The sequence below is a fragment of the Triticum urartu genome, chromosome 2A (genome assembly GCF_056163025.1).
Source record: "Triticum urartu cultivar PI428250 chromosome 2A, HENAU_Tu73, whole genome shotgun sequence".
NCBI lineage: Eukaryota > Viridiplantae > Streptophyta > Magnoliopsida > Poales > Poaceae > Triticum > Triticum urartu.
In genome coordinates, this window is record NC_141874.1 from 14,329,917 (window position 1) to 14,350,690 (window position 20,774).

The 20,774-nt window shown below is 47.2% G+C and overlaps 1 long non-coding RNA gene across 1 annotated transcript; it reads left to right on the plus strand.

Moving 5' to 3' along the window:
• Positions 1–818: 818 nt before the first annotated feature.
• Positions 819–1,692, plus strand: LOC147982920 (uncharacterized). Its single transcript, XR_015614913.1, has 3 exons — positions 819–912; positions 1,023–1,080; positions 1,165–1,692. It is a non-coding gene; the product is annotated as an uncharacterized LOC147982920 (long non-coding RNA).
• The last annotated feature ends 19,082 nt before the right edge of the window (positions 1,693–20,774 follow it).

Genomic DNA, 20,774 nt, shown 5'->3' on the forward strand with positions numbered 1-20,774 from the left:
TAAAAATTACCTAAAGCAAAATGAATCACTCAAAAAGTCTAAAAAATTAAGTAAAGCATAAAACAAAAGGTACATTTTTTTAAAAATGCCGCCTACAGGGCCACGACGCCCTGCATACGACTAGAAACCCAACTAGCATGTTGGGCCAGGATGCAGGCCCGCAGTGGGCCCAGTTGGCCCACAAGCATAGTAGTGTTAGATTAGGCCCGTAGGCCTGTAGTTCAGAGGAGTTCGAGAGGGATGCGACAACGGAGCTTATAAACCACTAGTAGAAAAAGGGTCAAACGTGAAGCACATTAGTGCCGGTTTGTATTTGAGCCGGCACTAATGTATGGTTCCAACGGCTAGCCGGGCCGCTTTCATTAGTACCGGTTCGTGGCGAACCTTTAGCACCGGTTCGTGCCACGAACCGGTACTAATGAGAGTGGTGGCAGGATGTTGTCAGACTGGGGCCCCTCCATCCCCTTTAGTACCGGTTCTTGGCACGAACCGGTACTAAAGGTCGTCCTACATAAACCCTTCATCCACCCGAGCTCGCTCTGTTCTTCCCCTTTCCCCTCTCCTCTCTGTTCTTCCCCTCTTCCTCTCGAGCTCATCACACATTTTGCCCAAATTTTGTCAAGATTTGAAGGCCCCCATCCATTGAAATGATCACAAAGGTTAGCAACTTTGTCCTTTCATCTCTCATTGCTAGATTTACTCTTGCAATGCTTTATATAGTGATTAATTTGTGAGTTTAGTAATTTGGGAAGAAATATATATATATGTGCTAGTATTTGATTTATATGCAATTTGAGGTCAAAAATAACACTTAGTTTGCATATGTAGGTGTGGTTTACTTAGTGCCTTCTAAATCTCCGTCGTAACCACCGTCGATCGCCCGCACCGTCCCGTCGCCGGCACCACCTTGTGGTGAGACTCTTTGTTCATGAAATTTTATATAAAAATTGATGTTTGTGTGATTTAGATATATAGTTACTCGTATAATTATCCTACCCGTACGTTGTTTGTTATACATATAGTGCCATGGTTTTGATATCCGTCCCCGTCGGCCCTCGTCCTTGTTATGATTCGGATGTGGTATATATATTCTCTTTTAAAACTAGTTGCATTCGTGTTTATGACAAATTATGCCCATCAAGTTGACATAGAAATTTTTTCTAGGAGGTATGTGAACCGGAAATTCCAACCGACCCTATTGTCGAGAGGTTAAATTTAGTTGAAAGAGAAAACGAGTACTTGAAAGAAAAATTGAAAATAATTGAGGGGGAGAAGATGGAATTGGAGTTGCATGTTGCCGATGTCGTCGATGATCACAAGATCAAGATGGAGAAAATGCGCTTGAAGATTAGAAAGATTAGAAAATATGCCATCGATAGTGAGGCTTGGTATCATTATGCTGTTGGATCCATTGTTACCTTAGTTGCGATCTTGATCGCATTTGTTGTTGCATTTAAATGCTTTAGCTAGAGAGTTATTTGTTTGTTGCATTTAAGTGTTGTATGAACTTTATGTATGAACTTGTATTAATTTGGTCTATTCGGTGTTGTGTAATGAAGATGAGCCGGCAATGGATGTACGATGACCGATGCTCTCCCCAGTTCGTTGAGGGCGTGCATACTTTTCTGATTGCGGCTGAGGCAAACAAGCGGGCGGATGGTTTTATGCCTTGTCCATGTGCTGGCTGTAAGAATGGTCACAATTACTCTACGTCAAGAACCATTCACGTCCACCTGTTTGAGTCAGTTTCATGCCCCACTATAATGTTTGGACCAAGCACGGAGAAAGAGGGGTTATGATGGAAGATAATGGAGAAGAAGAGGACGACGACAGCTATCCTCGCCATGGGTTCCCTGAATACGATGATACAACAATGGGGGAAGAAGCTGAGCCGACAATGCGGGAAGAAGCTGAAGAAGAGGCATCAGATGAGCCCGTTGATGATCTAGGTCGGGCCATTGCCGATGCAAAGAGAAACTGCGCAAGTGATTTGGAGAAGAAGAAGTTGCAGCGCATGTTAGAGGATCACAAAAAATTGTTGTACCCGAATTGCGTAGGTGACAAGAAAAAGCTGGGCACCACACTGGAATTGCTGCAATGGAAGGCAGAGAATGGTGTATCTGACAAGGGATTTGGAAAGTTGCTGGTAATGATAAAGGATATGCTTCCAAAGGACAACGAATTGCCCGAGAGTACGTACGAAGCAAAGAAGGCTGTCTGCCCTCTAGGGTTAGAGGTGCAGAAGATACATGCATGCCCTAATGATTGCATCCTCTACCGCAGTGAGTACGAGGATTTGAACGCTTGCCCGGTATGTGGTGCATTGCGCTATAAGATCAGCCGCGATGACCCTGGTGATGTCGAGGGCCGGCGCTCCAGGAAGAAGATTCCTGCCAAGGTGATGTGGTATGCTCCTATAATACCACGGTTGAAACGTTTGTTCCAAAACAAAGAGCATGCCAAGGCGATGCGATGGCACAGAGAAGACCATAAGAAAGACGGAAAGTTGAGAGTACCCGCTGACGGGTCGCAGTGGAGAAAAATCGAAAGAAAGTAGGGGAAGGAGTTTGCAGATGACGCAAGGAGCGTATGGTTTGGTCTAAGCGCAGATGGCATTAATCCTTTTGGGGAGCAGAGCAGCAACCATAGCACCTGGCCTGTGACTCTATGTTTGTATAACCTTCCTCCTTGGTTGTGCATGAAGCGGAAGTTCATTATGATGCCAGTGCTCATCCAAGGCCCTAAGCAACCCGGCAACGACATTGATGTGTACCTAAGGCCATTAGTTGAAGAACTCTTACAACTGTGGAATGGAACAGGTGTACGTGCGTGGGATGAGCACATGGGGGAAGAATTTGACCTAAAGGCGTTGCTGTTCGTGACCATCAATGATTGGCCTGCTCTAAGTAACCTTTCAGGACAGACAAACAAGGGATACCGCGCATGCACGCACTGTTTGGACGATACCGACAGTATATATTTGGCTAATTGTAAGAAGAATGTGTACCTGGGACATCGTCGATTTCTTCCGAGTAGGCATCCCGTAAGAAAGAAAGGCAAGCATTTCAAAGGTGAGGCGGATCACCGGATGAGCATGGCCACCGTACTGGTGCTGATGTACATGATATGGTCAAGGATTTGAAGGTGGTCTTTGGAAAGGGTCCTGGTGGACAACCTGTTCTGAATGACACTTACGGACGCGCACCCATGTGGAAGAAGAAATCTATATTTTGGGACCTGCCCTATTGGAAACACCTAGAGGTCCGCTCTGCAATCGATGTGATGCACGTGACGAAGAATCTTTGTGTGACCCTGCTTGGCTTCTTGGGCGTGTATGGGAAGACAAAAGATACACCTGAGGCACGGGAGGACCAGCAACGTATGCACGGAAAAGACGGCATACATCAGGGTCATGCAAGCTACGCTCTTACCAAAGAAGAGAAGGAAATCTTCTTTGAATGCCTGCTCAGTATTAAGGTACCGTCTGGCTTCTCGTCGAATATAAAGGGAATAATAAACATGGCAGAGAAAAAGTTCCAGAACCTAAAGTCTCATGACTGCCACGTGATTATGACGCAACTGCTTCCGGTTGCATTGAGGGGGCTTCTACCGGAAAACGTTCGATTAGCCATTGTGAAGCTATGTGCATTTCTCAATGCAATCTCTCAGAAGGTAATCGATCCAGAATTCATACCAAGGTTACAGAATGATTTGGTGCAATGTCTTGTCAGTTTCGAGTTGGTGTTCCCACCATCCTTCTTCAACATCATGACGCACGTCGTAGTTCACCTATGCGAAGAGATTAATGTTTTGGGTCCTGTATTTCTACACAATATGTTCCCCTTTGAGAGGTTCATGGGAGTCTTAAAGAAATATGTTCATAACCGTGCTAGGCCATAAGGAAGCATCTCCAAGGGCCATCAAAATGAGGAGGTCATTGAGTTTTGTATTGACTTTATTCCTGACCTTAAGCCGATTGGTGTTCCTAAATCGCGGCTGGGTTTTACACGATCGCCCAAGATAAGAAGAGCACCAACCAAAACAGTGGTGTCCGCTTTGATGCAGAAACCAAGATGGGAAAGGAAACATATTATGGTTATATACAAGACATATGGGAACTTGACTATCGACGTGGTTTGAAGGTCCCTTTGTTTCGGTGCAAATGGGTCAATATGACACGAGGCGGGGTAACGGAAGACCCGCAGTACGGAATGACAACAGTGAATCTCAACAATCTTGCGTATGCAGACGAACCATTCGTCCTAGCCAATGATGTGGCACAGGTTTTCTATGTGAAGGACATGTCTACCAAGCCAAGAAAAAGAAAAGATAAGGAAGCGAATGCATCGTACGATGAGCCAAAGCGGCACATAGTTCTTTCTGGGAAGAGAAACATCGTGGGAGTGGATGACAAGACAGACAAGTCAGAAGATTATGAAAAGTTTGATGAAATTGCTCCATTCACAGTGAATATTGACCCGAGCATCCCGTTAAATGATGAAGATTTTCCATGGTTACGGTGCAAAGGGACACACGCGAAGAAAAAGTTTCACACCCAAAGATCTGGGATGTGATCGGCTTCACTAGCTATCATCACTTTCTTCTGTGTTTCACACCCAGAAGGGAATCTCTGTAATAGTTAGGGTAGTTAATTATGTGTTTTGGCATTTGAAACGCGAAGAAATTTTATGTGCAAACAAATTCTTTCATGCCTTTACTGATTTTTAAAGTTAAGTTATTCACAAACTAGTGATTCACACTAATTTCAAATAATTCAAAATTTAAACTATTCAAATTTGAAAACTACGGGCACTAACATAAAGTTTGTAATTTTTTGTACCTAAAGCAAAAATATTCACAAAGAAACTCTAAATACACAAAAAACAACTCAAAAATAAATAAAGCAAAAAATAAAATAAAAAAGCCCGCCTACTAGGCTAGAGCGGCCTGCATATGACTAGAAACCCAACCCGTTGTTGGGCCAGGATGCAGGCCCGCAAAGGCCCGGTAGGCCCACGGGGCAGCACAGCACAGGTAGGCCCAGAAGGCCTGCATTTGAGAGGAGCTCGAAGGAGCAGCCGCGGCTGGGTTTATAAACCAGTGCGGCTGCCCTTCGCTAGGCGAGGTGGGACTAAACTTTGCGCCCCTCGCCTGGTAGCGCACCCCCCTTTAGTACCGGTTCGTGGCACCAACCGGTACTAAAGGGGGGGCCTTTAGTACTGGTTGGAGCCACCAACCGGTACTAAAGGGGGTCGCTTCCCGCCGCTTGGCCTGGCCAAAACAGGCCTTTAGTACCAGTTGGTGGCTCCAACCGGTACTAAAGGTGTCCCCTATATAAGAAACACTTCGAAATTTCGTCAGTTTTCATCTCTCCCTCTGCTTCTTCTCCTCTCTGCACACCGTCGCCCGCCGCCCCCGCCGTCTCCATATCCCTCATCGCCGCCCCCGTCGCCAGCCCCGTCGCCGCCCCATCCCCGTCATCGCCGCCCCGTCGTCCCGTCCCCGTCGTCCCCGTCGTCACCGCCTCCCCGTCCCGGCCCGTCCTGGCCGCGTCGTCACCGTCCCCGTCGTCGTCGCCGCCCCGGCCCGTATGTCCCCGTCCCCGTCGTCGCCGCCCCGTCGTCGCCGCGCCCGTCGCCTCTCGCCTCGCCGGCCGGTGAGCGCGCACACACACACATACATTTTTAGTTATAGATTTTTCTGTTTTTTAGAAATTGTTAGACATTTTTCTGGTTTTTAGAAATAGTTAGAAATGTTAGAATTGTTAGAATAGTGAGAAATGTTAGAATTGTTAGAAATGTTAGAATTGTTAGAAATTTTTCTATTTTTTAGTTATAGAAATAGTTATAAAAAAGTTAGAATTGTTAGAAATTTTTCTGTTTTTTAGTTATAGAAATAGTTATAAAAAAGTTAGAATTGTTAGAAGTTTTTCTGTTTTTTAGTTATAGAAATAGTTATAAAAAAGTTAGAAATTTTTCTTTCTTTTAGTTATAGAAATATTAGAAATGTTATAGAAATATTAGTTATTATAGCATTGTTAGAAATGTTAGAAATTTTAGTTATCAAAATCCAATCATTAAAAAAATGTTACTTTTTGCGGGCATATAGCTAGTATTTGTTGTCGACGATGCCCGGCCCGCATCCTCGCCGTCGACACGTCCGCGATGACGTCCAGCTGACCCATGTCCGGGACTGGGCTCTGCCGGGCTGGCACTGGGAGGTGCTGCCTGGAGGGGCGCGCCGCTTGATGAGGAACCCGGCCCCGGGTCCCGTCGTCGACTCTGATCTCGTTTGGTGGCGTTCGCGTGGGCCAGTTTCGGTGCGGAGGGAGCCGGCCCCGCCGGAGGTGGTACGTCATCGTGTCAGGGAGGAGGACGAGCACGTCCATCGCTACATGGTTGCGTTAGAGGGCGACAGGTTCTCCAATACCTGGCAGTTTCTTCAGGGATCTCACTTCAGCTATGATCCTGTGAGGGTTCCTTCTCTTTGGGTGTCCACCGCCCGCGCCGCAGGAACCGCGAGTGTCCTAGATTCTTCTGTAGTATTCGATCTTTAATTAGCTACCTAGCCAGTGATGTACTATTCAATATAATATATTATTCGAGACGATGTATTCGAGATTAAATCTATTATTCGAGACGATGTATTCGAGATTATATCTATTATTCGAGACAATGTATTCGAGATTATATCTATTATTCGAGATTATACTAAATTGTTTTATATTTCTTTTGGCATAGTTAAATAAAAGCTATGGCGGACAATACCGACAGAGAGAGAGAACAGACCATGTTCCATATGATACGCGGGCCAGATGATGATCAGAATGAAGAAGATTATGACGGCTCCGAATTTCTAAACAACACCAGAGAGGGTGATATGATATTCGATCGCGACGAGCGAATTGATGAAGTCATGAACTACGATTATGACGATGACGAAGAACATGTTGATCCTGAAACAACAAACACCGGCGAGGTATATATATTTATATAAGCAGGAATCTGGTGATCATCGCATGTTTTAAATGAGTTGAAGATATATTAACGAATCGATCTTTCTTCTTTCAGCCATCCGGATCGAGCAAATCTTCAGGCAAAAGGAGGAAACGAGGCCCGAACAAAAATTTGAAGGAGGGCGTAAAGTACAATATCAAGGCATTCAAACCTAATGGCGAACCATTAGCGCCTAAGAAGATTGTGGACAAGTTCGTTCGTCAGTGCGGAGTTCTTGTGAAGGACCAACTCCCGATCTCCCTTCAAGAATGGAGAAAGCCAGCAAATCCACGTCCAGATGTTACTTTTGTCGACGAGAATCAAAAAAAATCTGCTTTGGGATACTCTCATGGAACATTTCACCCTACCAGATAATTTCACAGAAGCAGACGTGCGTAAAGTCAAGGACGCTGCTTTTAGGAAGATGGCGGTTGCATTCAAGAACCACAAGAGAATGACATGGGAGAAGTACGTCAAGAGAGGAAGGAAGACTCCAGTATTCGAGGGGATACTAGAGAATCAAAGTGCTCATTAGGACGATTTCGTGAAATTCAAGGATTCAGAATTAGCTAAGGAACGGTCGAGAATAAACAAGAAGAATGCCGAAAAAAAGGATAAGTTCCATAAGCTGGGGCCAGGTGGCTACGCGGTGGCAATGCCTAAGTGGGATATGTCTGAGAAAGAGATGGAGGATGCAGGTGTCACTCCGGTTACTAAGAGCTGGCCCCCAGGTGCAGGACTTGGTTCTATGCGCATGGGGGGGAGTTGGACCCGAAGACAGGCAATGTTTCGACGAAGGCATGTCTGAACGGAGCCGACGATGCGATACTTGTTGCAATAGAAGAGGCTCGATCGGGGGTGTTCCAGCCCAACAGAGAGAACGACGAGCTTACGCGTGCCCTAGGAAATCCTGAACACCTGGGAAGAACATGAGGCAAGGGCGCTATTCCGTGGTATGAGGGGTTTTCGGACTGGAACGCCGACTACAGAACCCGTGCGAGAAAGAAGATTGCGGAGGAGAAGAAGAGGAAGATGGAGGAGGAGCAGAGGAAGCGGGACTACGAACACCTTCAAGGCCTAGAAGCAAGTCAAGCGGAATTGGCAGTTAAATTCCAGCAGCAGCAGGAGCAGATCGACTCACTTAGCTAGCAAAGGGGGTCTCAGCAGCTGCAACAGCTAGCGGATGATCCAGCATTGGATAGCACCGCCCCATCCATGCCGAGAAGCAGCGTGGGTTCCGCCTCGGGCGACGCAGTGCTGGATAGATACCCCGTGGATGACATCACGGAGAACACTAACTGCGAGCTACACTTCAAAATGAAGAACATATCCATGAAGGTGGCGGACGCCGTTGCTTTTTCAAATTCCTCCGAGGCAACCTTCCATTGCAACCCGATTCTAGCGGGCTATGCTCGTGTCTTGGTTGATGAGGTGGTGGACCCATATTTGGAGCTACAACTTGACATTCCTAGAGGTGACGACGAGCACACATTGGGAGAGGCCATACATCATGTCATCCTATGGAGAAAGGATTGCATCATCTTTCGAAGGCCACCAACACCGTGTCACCCGACTCCTCGTCGAAGTCCGCCACCGAGTCAGCAGACTCCCACTCCAAGTCCACCAACGCGTGAGGCCACTCCTCCTCCTCCAAGTCCGGCAAAGTGTCAGGCCACTTCTCCTCCAAGTCCGACACAGCGTCAGACGTCCACTCCTCCTCCAAGTCCGGCAAAGTGTCAGGCCACTCCTCCTCCAAGTCCGGCACAGCTTCAGGCCACTCCTCCTCATCCAACTCAGCCCCGTCAGCCGTCTCCGCCGCCTCAGCAATCGCAGAAGAGACACCCCGCAGCTATGGTGCGTAGCGGTACCAGTCGAGGTCATAGTACAGGAAGTACAGGCGGAGGCAAGCGATATAAATATGGTCCAAACCTCAGTACTCCTCTTCCTGAGAGGGCTTATGATAGGACCAAGGAGCAAACCAATGCCATAGTGCGGGCAGAAGTCGACGCCCATTTTGGACCGAAACCGCCACCGCCGCCAAGGGAGAAAGTGCCCGTGGAAGTTATTGACCACTTCATTCGTATGGCTGAACCACCAGCTCCTAAGCCTATTGACACAGACTATGAGCGCCACATCAAGAAGTTACATCGACAACGTCTACAGAAGGAGGTGAGCTCGAGCTCGAGCAAACAACAAGCAGCTGTCAAAAAATGCGGGAGAACCGTTGCCCAGCTGGGAGAACAGTGGGCGCAACCGATCCCCCCGCTTGTTGTGCCGCCAACAACACGTGACAGTACGCGCGGCCAATATTATTGTGGGCAAACAGTTTACGTTCCCCAGGTGGGCGATGTGGTAATAACCCAGCAGCATATAACGCAGGCTGAAGAACCCAAGATCACTGTTGGACAACTCCTCGAGATCGAGGACATGCCTGTGCTTACAGAGGAGGAAATAAAATGGAAATATGTCCGGGGCCAACCTTTGGTCAAGCCAGAAGATGTCAAGAAGCTCCCAACGAGAATGTATGAATTGCATCAATGGTACATGGACATTACCAAGAGATCCGATCGACAGTCCCTCATGGTGCAAGTCAACAAGGATCATTACTACCATGAGAAACCTGGGACCGTTGAGTATTCTGAACTGTTTCAGTTATACAATCAAGACGCACTCGACAAATCTATCGTCAGTTGCTATTGTCTGTAAGTGATTTCTTTCTGTAATTTAAGTCTCAAGCTAGCTATATTGATCCTTTTGATCAATCATTACCTGTAATTATCCTCACTATATTCTTTTCTGTGGTATTATGCAGGATGAAGATGTATGAAATGAAAAAAGGTGGACGCTATGGCATTGGGTTCATTGACCCAAACACCGTTAATGAATACACATGGAATATAAGCAAGTATTATCAAAAGCAGGTAGAGGACAGCATGTTCGAGTTCTTGAAGCGCCTCAAATACAATGAAGATATACTACTTCCTTACAACTTCAAGTGAGTCACACTTTCTTGTACTACAAATTCTCTGTTTTTGCCTACTAGCTAGCTACATGTTTTTGCTTACATATGCCCGCTTAATTAAGACATGCAAACGTGTGTGCATGCAGATTTCACTGGATCTTGTGTATCATTAAAGTTGACGAAGGAACAGTTGAAATACTGGACTCACTACTCAAAGAAAATAGTGACTATAACATCTTGTTTGGGATAGTCAACAGGTAATTTCAATCATTATTAACTATATATCTCGGCCTATTTAGTTCGTCATTTCATGATATGAACTATTTAATAACCCCTTTATTCATTTTCTTTGTCGGCGGGCAAGGCTTGGGCAAGGTTCATCAGCAAAACGGAAGGCGAATGGAAACGACAGCTGAGATGGTTTCGACCCAGGGTAAGTAATTAAGTAGTGGTAGCTAGCTGCATCTTTTTAATATTATCATGCTTGATTAATTATTATCTGATCAAATTGAATTCCATTCTCGTAAAGGCCATAAAGCAGGCGCAGGGGACTGATCTATGTGCATACTGCGTTTGCGAGAACATTCGCATGATGGCGTCCGAAAGGAGCAGATCTCAAAGACAGGAATGGGTACGCTTGTCGGAACACTATTCACAATTTGTGCACCATTATCGATATCTAGTCACACAACTAATACACATGCATATTGATCTCCTTCTTAACAGTTCATAGAGGTGCAGGACAAGCTCCTAGATACGGAGCGCGTACAAGCACTTCAAGAGGAAATAGCGGGATTTTTTCTCGACCAGGTCATAAATCCGAAGGGAGAATACTATTACCCGCTACCGCCCCCATTGACCAGGTCATGAACCACTTCCAATTTGTCATCATGCTCCGAAGGCACCAATTAGGCTAATGCAACTGGCTCCGAAGGCAACATTCATATGTACGAGAAACTGTATATAGCTATACATGTGTGTATGTGTGAATTAATATGGTGGTTTGTGAGACATTGATGATCTATATATATGATTGGTTCTACTAGCTACCATATATATGCATAACGTGTACAATGTGTAGTATCGTAAAATACCAGCAAACAAAAAAGAATTAAAATGGAAAACACAAAATTAAATGAAAAAGAAATCATAAAACCAAAAACCCCCCAAACATTTTAGTACCGGTTGGTGTTACCAATCGGTACTAAAGGGCTCCCGGCCCCCGGAGCTGGCTCGTGCCACGTGGTTGCCCTTGAGCACCGGTTCGTGCTGGACCGGTACTAAAGGGGGGCCTTTAGTGCCCACACTTTAGTGCCGGTTATGGGACCGGCACTAAAGGGCCTTACGAACCGGTGCTATTGCCCGGTTCTGCACTAGTGAACCGACGCGGGGCTCTCTCAACTAGCGAGGTGGGACTAAACTCCCACCACGCCGCTGTGCAAGGCAATTGGTCCCGGTTCATGGCACGAACCAGGACCAAAGGGGGGCTTTGGTCCCGGTGAGGGAGTCCTGGATTAGGGGGTCCTCGGGTGTTCGGGATGTGTGATATGTGAGGGAGTCCTGGACTAAGGGGTCCTCAGGCGTCCGGCCTGTTGGACATGGGCCGGACTAATGGGCTGTGAAGATACAAGATCGAAGACTCTCTCCCGTGTCCGGATGGGACTCTCCTTGGCGTGGAAGGCAAGCTTGGCGCCCAAATATGAAGATTCCTTTCTCTGTAACCGACTTTGTACAACCCTAAATCCCCTCCGGTGTCTATATAAACCGAAGGGCTTAGTCCGGAGGACAGATATAGTCATACAGGCTAGACTTCTAGGGTTTTAGCCATTGCGATATCATGGTAGATCAACTCATGTAATACTCATATTCATCAAGATCAATGAAGCAGGAAGTAGGGTATTACCTCCATAGAGAGGGCCCGAACCTGGGTAAACATTGTGTCCCCTATCTCCTGTTACCATCGATCCTAGACGCACAATTCGGGACCCCCTACCCGAGATCCACCGATTTTGACACCGACATTGGTGATTTCATTGAGAGTTCCACTGTGCCGTCCCCAAAAGGTTTGATGGATCCTTCAATCGTCTACAGCCATGCTGTCCAAAGGGGAAATCTTCCTCCCTGGACAGATCTTCGTATTCGGCGGCTTCGCATTGCTGGCCAACTCGCTTGGCCATCTGGAGCAGATCGACAGCTACGCCCCTAGCCATCAGGTCAGATTTGGGAGCTTGAACTACGTCACAGATATCCGTGGAGACTTGATCTTCGACGGATTCGAGACCACAGCAGCCGCTCCCTGTCACCGCGATGAACATGACATAAATCTGTCACCGGACCATACCCAGGAAATTGTTGGAAATATGCCCTAGAGGCAATAATAAATTGGTTATTATTATATTTCCTTGTTCATGATAATCGTTTATTATCCATGCTAGAATTGTATTGATAGGAAACTCAGATACATGTGTGGATACATAGACAACACCATGTCCCTAGTAAGCCTCTAGTTAACTAGCTCGTTGATCAATAGATGGTTACGGTTTCCTGACCATGGACATTGGATGTCGTTGATAACGGGATCACATCATTAGGAGAATGATGTGATGGACAAGACCCAGTCCTGAGCCTAGCACAAAGATCGTGTAGTTCGTATGCTAAAGCTTTTTGAAATGTCAAGTATCATTTCCTTAGACCATGAGATTGTGCAACTCCCGGATACCGTAGGAATGCTTTGAGTGTGCCAAACGTCACAACGTAACTGGGTGGCTATAAAGTTGCACTACGGGTATCTCCGAATGTGTCTGTTCGGTTGGCACGAATCGAGACTGGGATTTGTCACTCCGTGTGACGGAGAGGTATCTCTGGGCCCACTCGGTAGGACATCATCATAATGTGCACAATGTGACCAAGGAGTTGATCACGGGATGATGTGTTACGGAATGAGTAAAGAGACTTGCCGGTAACGAGATTGAACAAGGTATCGGATACCGACGATTGAATCTCGGGCAAGTACAATACCGCTGGAAAAGGGAATTGAATATGGGATTGATTGAATCCTCGACATTGTGGTTCATCCGATGAGATCATCGTGGAACATGTGGGAGCCAACATGGGTATCCAGATCCCGCTGTTGGTTATTGACCGGAGAGTCGTCTCGGTCATGTCTGCATGTCTCCCGAACCCGTAGGGTCTACACACTTAAGGTTCGGTGAAGCTAGGGTTGTAGAGATATTAGTATGCGGTAACCCGAAAGTTGTTCGGAGTCCCGGACGAGATCCCGGACATCACGAGGAGTTCCGGAATGGTCCGGAGGTAAATATTTATGTATGGGAAGTCCTATTTTGGCCACCGGAAAATGTTCGGGATTTTTCGGTATTGTACAGGGAAGGTTCTAGAAGGTTCCGGAGTGGGGCCCACCTGCATGGGGGGACCCACATTAACGTGGGTAGTGGGGGCAAGGCCCCACACCCCTGGTCAAGGAATAAGATCATATCCCGAAGGGATAAGATCAAGATCCCTAAAAAGGGGGATAACAATCGGTGGGGAAGGGAAATGATGGGATTTCTTTCCCCCACCTTTGCCAACGCCCCAATGGACTTGGAGGGCAAGAAAACAGCCCCTCCACCCCTATATGTAGTGGGGAGGCACATGGGAGCCGCACCCTAGCCCCTGGCGCCTCCCTCTCCCCTCGTAACACCTCTCCCTCTCGCTGAGCTTGGCGAAGGCCTGCCGAGATCCCCGCTGCTTCCACCACCACGCCGTCGTGCTGCTGGATCTCCATCAACCTCTCCTTCCCCCTTGCTGGATCAAGAAGGAGGAGACGTCTTCCCCAACCGTACGTGTGTTGAACGCGGAGGTGCCGTCCGTTCGGCGCTCGGTCATCGGTGATTTGGATCACGACGAGTACGACTCCATCAACCCCGTTCTCTTGAACGCTTCCGCTCGCGATCTACAAGGGTTTGTAGATGCACTCCTCTCTCTCGTTGCTAGATGACTCCATAGATTGATCTTGGTGATGCATAGAAAATTTTAAAATTCTGCTATGTTCCCCAACAGTGGCATCATGAGCTAGGTTTATGCGTAGTTTCTATGCATGAGTAGAACACAAAGTAGTTGTGGGCGTCGATTTTGTCAATTTACTTGCCGTTACTAGTCTTATCTTGATTCGGCAGCATCATGGCAGGTGGCTAGCGGGTGTCTGTCTCTCCCAATTTAGTCGGATCAGATTCGATGAAAAGGGTCCTTATGAAGGGTAAATAGAAATTGGCATATCACGTTGTGGTTTTTGCGTAGGTAAGAAACGTTCTTGCTAAGAAACCTATAACAGCCACGTAAAAATTTGCAACAACAATTAGAGGATGTCTAACTTGTTTTTGCAGCATATGCCGTGTGATGTGATATGGCCAAAAGGATGTGATGAATGATATATGTGATGTATGAGATTGATCATGTTCTTGTAATAGGAATCACGACTTGCATGTCGATGAGTATGACAACCGGCAGGAGCCATAGGAGTGGTCTTAATTTATTTATGACCTGCGTGTCAACATAAATGTCATGTATTTACTTTACTTTATTGCTAAACCGTTAGCCATAGTAGTAGAAGTAATAGATCACGAGACAACTTCATGAAGACACGATGATGGAGATCATGATGATGGAGATCATGGTGTCATGCCGGTGACGATGATGATAATGGCGCCCCGAAGATGGAGATCAAAAGGAGCAAAATGATATTGGCCATATCATGTCACTATTTGATTGCATGTGATGTTTGTCATGTTTTACATCTTATTAGGTTAGAACGACGGTAGCTAAAATAAGATGATCCCTCGCAATAATTTCAAGAAAAGTGTTTCCCCTAACTATGCACCGTTGCGAAGGTTCGTTGTTTCGAAGCAGCACGTGATGATCGGGTGTGATAGATTCTAACGTTCGAATACAACGGGTGTAAGCCAGATTTACACACGCAATACACTTAGGTTGACTTGATGAGCCTAGCATGTACAGACATGGCCTCGGAACGCGGAAGACCGAAAGGTCGAACATGAGTCGTATAGAAGATACGATCAACATGAAGATGTTCACCGATGATGACTCACTACAAGGGAAAAGCCTAGCAGTAGCGAGGGTTTTGGGCCTCTCAGTAGCGCGGGCACCGGCGCTACTAATAAGGCGCTACAGCTAACGTATAGCAATAGCGCCTGTTGTCCCACGCTACTGCTATACATGAATAGCCGTAGCGCTCTTTGGGAAAGGGCGCTGTTGATATTATCTGCAGCGCTGTTTGCTGGGACGCGCTACTGATAATGCGGCGCTACTGCTAAATTTCCCCCTCGCTACTACTAGTTTATTTATTAGTTTTTTTCCTGCATATTTGTTTTGTATTTGAATAGGCTTTATACAATAATCTTTAGCATATCATACACATACAAATGTAATCATAGCATATACATACAATTAGTCTCATCAAATCATGTCATCATCATAATCATCATCCAACACAAAGTGGTCTCTCGTCATCATCTCGAAAATAGCGATACAAGTCTCGAATGATATGCAAATACATCGTCATCCATCTAAACAATGATATACGCGAGAAGAGCTATCACTTTGAGAACATGAGTTCGTATCCCTCTCTCGCATTAGCGTGAACCTCTAAACTAACTACTGCCTGTCGCTCGGAAACCGGAAACCGGTACACCTGGGCCTGACACTCCGGCCACTTGTCGTATATATACTCCTGGTGTAGCACTTCGCCATCTATGATCTATGCACCTGCATCATCACATGAGTCGATGATATGCAACATATATAGTTGAGCAACTGAAAGAGACAGACTTGGCAAAAATAGAAACAACATATCATAAGCATAAATAACAAAGTTCATCGTACCCCAAAATGCCCTAACTAGAGTGATTTTCGCTAGTCGAGGAGGAGGACGGTTTAATTACATCACAAATAAAGTTTCACCGTGCATAACTCAAAGTTTTGTCATACAGAAAGTATGGACTAAACGAACACATTGTCATATATCGACAATCACTCCAATATGTCGTTCCATCCATCCAAGTCAGGGAGATAGTCCCCGAGCCTAGTGAAAGGCTTCACGTCGAGACGCTGAGAGGCTATCCATGTTCGGACGTCTTCCCGCGACATTTGTCCTTCTCCATAGAACATCCTTGTTTTTCCGACGACCTCCTTCATGATGATTTGGGCAAGTTCGCGTTGGATGTTATAGAACTCAGCTCGAAGTCGATGATCCTCGATATCTCCTATGTCCTTTGCCCATTGCAGAATATGGGCATCGCCGGAAGAAGGTGCCATGCGAAGGTTCTGGTGATCCCGTCTGTACTCCAGCATGTGGTGTAGGACATAGAATCCATCATTAAGAGAATTGTTCGGTTGCTGGATGCAGCAGAAGTCGGTCTTATGGCCGAAGGCGACCCTGCCGCCCCTCATCTTCTTGTCCCTGACCTCTCCACCCATTGATTGGTAGTAATACATAGCACTGTCGAGAAAATCCTTGATGTGGGTGTAATCCTTTTTGTGAATGTTCTTCGACGAGTCCAAGTAAAGAGCGTGGGAGAATCGGGGGTAGAGGATGATGAGGACGGCGCGCCTGCCACTGCGCAAAATAAGTCCTCAAATTAATTAGCCTCCACCGTGCAAATGAATGATTGAAATCGAAGGAAGGATAGCAGCGCGGATGACTTACACGGGATGATAAGGCACGAGAATCGCCCCCTTGTCCTTATTGGCGAGCATGAAACTGACGATGTAATCCCTCGCGTATTCACGGTGATTTGCGCAGACTCCCAAGAAGCCCTCGTGCATGTAGTACGGGTCAGCGACACAGATATGAGATATCTGCTCAACCCCGATGATGTAGTTCATGTGCAAGGCATAAAGGCGGACAAACGTAAAATCCAGCTTCTTCATGTGAAACATGTCGAATATATAATCGAATCGGAGGAAGAACTTATCCGCGGGGAAGCTGTCGACGTACGACATTTGCCGCGGAACGTTAACCACGTAGAGTGGGTATCCTGGATCTTTCGAGGCGATGAGGTATTTCTCTACCTGCAGCACATCGTCATGAAGTCTCTTTAGATCGCCGAATCTGGCCCGTAGCGCTCTTGCAGGTAGGATTGGTTGACCGGGGATATGCCATTTATCCGCATAGGGGATATCTATATGGTCCTGAAGCCAAGGCTGCTAAGACGGCTGGATCATAGAAGCAACTTTTTTGCCTTTCCTCCCTCTCTTCCTAAACTTCTTTACTACCGGAAGGTCGTCCATAATATGTTGAGACGGCAATTCAGGCACCGACTCATGACGCTCAAACCCTGAGGAGGCGCCAGTATAGACATACTGTTCAGCAGCGCCATCGTCGTCCTCATCCTCATCCATGGCGACGTCATCAACGACTAATGGAGCCTCCTCCTTACCCCGTCTGCTATCACCCAACCCGACACCCGACGCTAATTGGGTAGGTGGGGTGTTGATGTTCATACCTTGCTGAGGCTGCGTGCTCGTGGGTGTGATCCCGGCTGCCTCCAGACGAAGCAGACTCTTTGGCCACAACAGGACCCACCCAGCATTGCAACAATCACCAAGCCGCCACGGTGTCTCGTCGTCATCCCCCAGTAGTACTGGAGGAGGCAAATTCTCGTGGCCCGGTTTGACACTGGCCACGGAAACCTTGAAGATGTTCGGGGGGATCGGCCGGCTGTGGAACAATGGTTCTTTCGGCTCCATTATCGTCGCCTTCCCCACGTCCACCTTCTGGTCGCCGATGGTGTACAATATGGTGCACGGGGTTTCGTCGGCCTGCAAAGAAAAGTCTGCGACGTGAGACATCCGAAAGGCAACGAAAACGGGAGATTATACATTTATATTGAAGGGGGCCGGTGTGACAAATACCGTGAGGGCATCGAGCTCAGCCAAAGACGAAGCACCGCCTAGCATGTCCGGTGCGGGAGCCGGTGCGGGAGCAGGTGCAGCTGCAGGTGCTGGTGCAACGCTAGTCGAGCTGCTCCCCGCCAAGAAGTCAACAAGGGGAAAGTCCGCTGCATTTTTTTCTGGATTTTGCCTGGTCCAACTGAAAACGGCCGGAACCAAGGTAGTAGAAATATCTACAGCCACCTGTTTTGCGGCAGCTACCGCTGTTGCGACTGTCTCAGTTGATTTCTTCTCAACCGCAATCTCAACCCTCTTGTCGATGTTTTCTTCATTTAACCTCCGTCTTTCCTTTCTCTCCTCCGTGGTCTCACGGTAGTACTTCTTCCACGTGGCGCCGTCTCCGACACCGTGCACGCGTCCATACGACGGTCGAGTATCCACCGGTTGTCGTTTCAATATGTTCAACGCCCAGTTGAATGGAGTGTCCCACTTGGGCCTCGCCAATGCCTCAGACGGCGAGTCGCTTTCGGCCGCAATCCTGTGCTGCTCTCTCTGCAAAAGGCACAACGATCGTTTACAAATATGACTAACGTGTGCAGTCGAATTGATCAGAAACTAAAATTACCAGCAGTCTTATGAACTCCGTAATGACCGGTGTTGTCTCGTAAACCTTTTTCACCGGGATCCCAACGGTGCCGGGCCCTGAGGACGTCATGCTCTTGCGGGACGGTGAACTCCGCCAAGGGGTCTGCGATGCCCAGACTCGCGGCTTCCGTGTCCTCCTTGGCCCATTTGGACCTCTTTCCGCCGTAACCACAGCTTCCGAGGTGGTGGTTCCCAAAGTTCCTCTCTTGAAGCCCCTTCATGTACTTAGACTTTTTTTGGCATCTTCGGCCTCGCAAGCCTCCTTGAATATTTGAACTGCTCTTCCGTGATTGTCGAATTATCCTTTACAATCTCGGAGTAGGGTTCCTTCTTGTCGATGATCCTTGCTTTCACTCGATTTTTCCAGGCGGCCAACGTGTCGCTAAACTTGGTCATGGCGTGTTTCTTTATCTTCTTCATTGCCGGGTCCTCATCTGGATCTTTATAATCATTCTCATTCCGGCCCGGGAACAAGAATATCTGGTGAAACTTCTTTAGGAGGGAGCTCCTCATATTTTCTATCTTCTGTAGTTTCTCATCGTTGATGGTGGCGGTTGTCCGTACGATGCAGCCTATTTGATTGCCGTAGCATCGACGCGCTTCCTCGGGCGCCGTTGGCTCAAAATTGCCGTCGTCCACCTTCGTGACCACCACTCTAGTAGTCCTGAGTTTGTTAGGAACCCGTTGCCTCTTTGCTTTCGGTTCTACACCGGCTCCGCTCCCCGAGTCAGTGCCGGTCTCAGTCTCAGTGCCGGTCTCGATGCCGGTCTGAGTCTGAGCGTCGGTCTCAGTCTCAGCACCGGTCTGCCTGTCAGTCTCAGTCCCCGATGCCACCGGTGGGCCCAGCAATAACATCGGTTGATCGTCGGTAAGGCTAAAAAATTCGTCTGCCGCCCGGTAGGCGTCGTCGCAATCACCAGAACCCTGTCCTTCATCGTTGCTAGCCATGTTTCCTATGATTAAATCTAGTCAATTAATTCTAGACCTAATAAAATGAATAATGACATAAAAAAGGCCTATTGTTTTGCAGGAATGTTGACTCCTTCCTGGTGCGGCAAATCACGGGCACTCGATATGTCCTAGTTTGTAGCACAAGTCACGCCCAAATTCACGGAAAATTTCGGCATGAGCTTTGCTAAAAAGTGGACAAATCGAGAACCTGAAATTTGCCGGAAAAGAAATGAATCAACATTCCGGCAAAACATAGGCCACTAAGCATCATTCCCTGGAAACAGTGTCCAAATATACACGAGCAACCACATGTCCAAATTTCGCAAGCTAATTCAAAAACAAAGTTCAGAAGAAATTCATTTAACTACTAATAGAACAAAATTCAGTTAACTTTAGTGCTCTATAATGATGAAAGGAAATTTTTTTCAGTTAACTACTAATTTCATTCATTTAGGTTATTCATTTAACATCACCTAATTAACCTACTGTACCACTACTACTAGCAGCACTACTAACCTAATTAACCTAGCAAAACTCTAGTGCCCTAACTGAAAAACATCTAATTAACATCTACTAGTACCACTATTGCCCTAACCTAATTAACATCTACTAGTATCACTATATACTATTCAAGCAGCATCTACACTAATTAAACCCTACTGCACTAACTAACTTTTGCTCTACTAATTTTTTCTTTAAAATGCAGAGAGAGATGAGTGGGGGGAGGGGTGGGGGACTTACAGAGAGGGGAGAGAGGGCAGGCTCGGGCACGGGCAACGGCGGTCCTGGGCGGGCTTGGGCGGCGGTGAGGTGGAGGGCGCCGACGGTGACGTCGAGGGCGGCCTCGGGCGGCGGCGGTGAGGATGACGGCGGCCTCGGGGGGAGACGGTGAGGTTGCGGGCGTCCACGCTGGCAGGAGACGGCGGCGAAGTGGGTGACAGCGAATTGGGGAGACGGCGGCAAGGGCGAGGGATTTGGGGAAGAAGTGGTGGCCGGGGGGCGGGGGGGGGACCGCTGTTTAAGTGAAACGTAACGGTAGCGAGTTTCCGGAAACATAGCTATAGCGCGTTTACTGAAACACGCTACTGCTATTCCTTTCTCCTTTTATTTTTCTTTACATTTTATTTTTTTTCCTTTCTCCTTTTTCTATTTATTTCCTTTTCATTTACTTTTCTACTTTTTTTTCACTTTATTTTATTTTCGTTAGCAGCAACGCCTTACACGTAAGCGCGCTACAGCTAAGGAGCGTAGCAGTAGCGCTGGGCCAGTATATGCGCTACTGCTAGGTTGGGCTAGCCATGTGCGCCCAGTTCAAA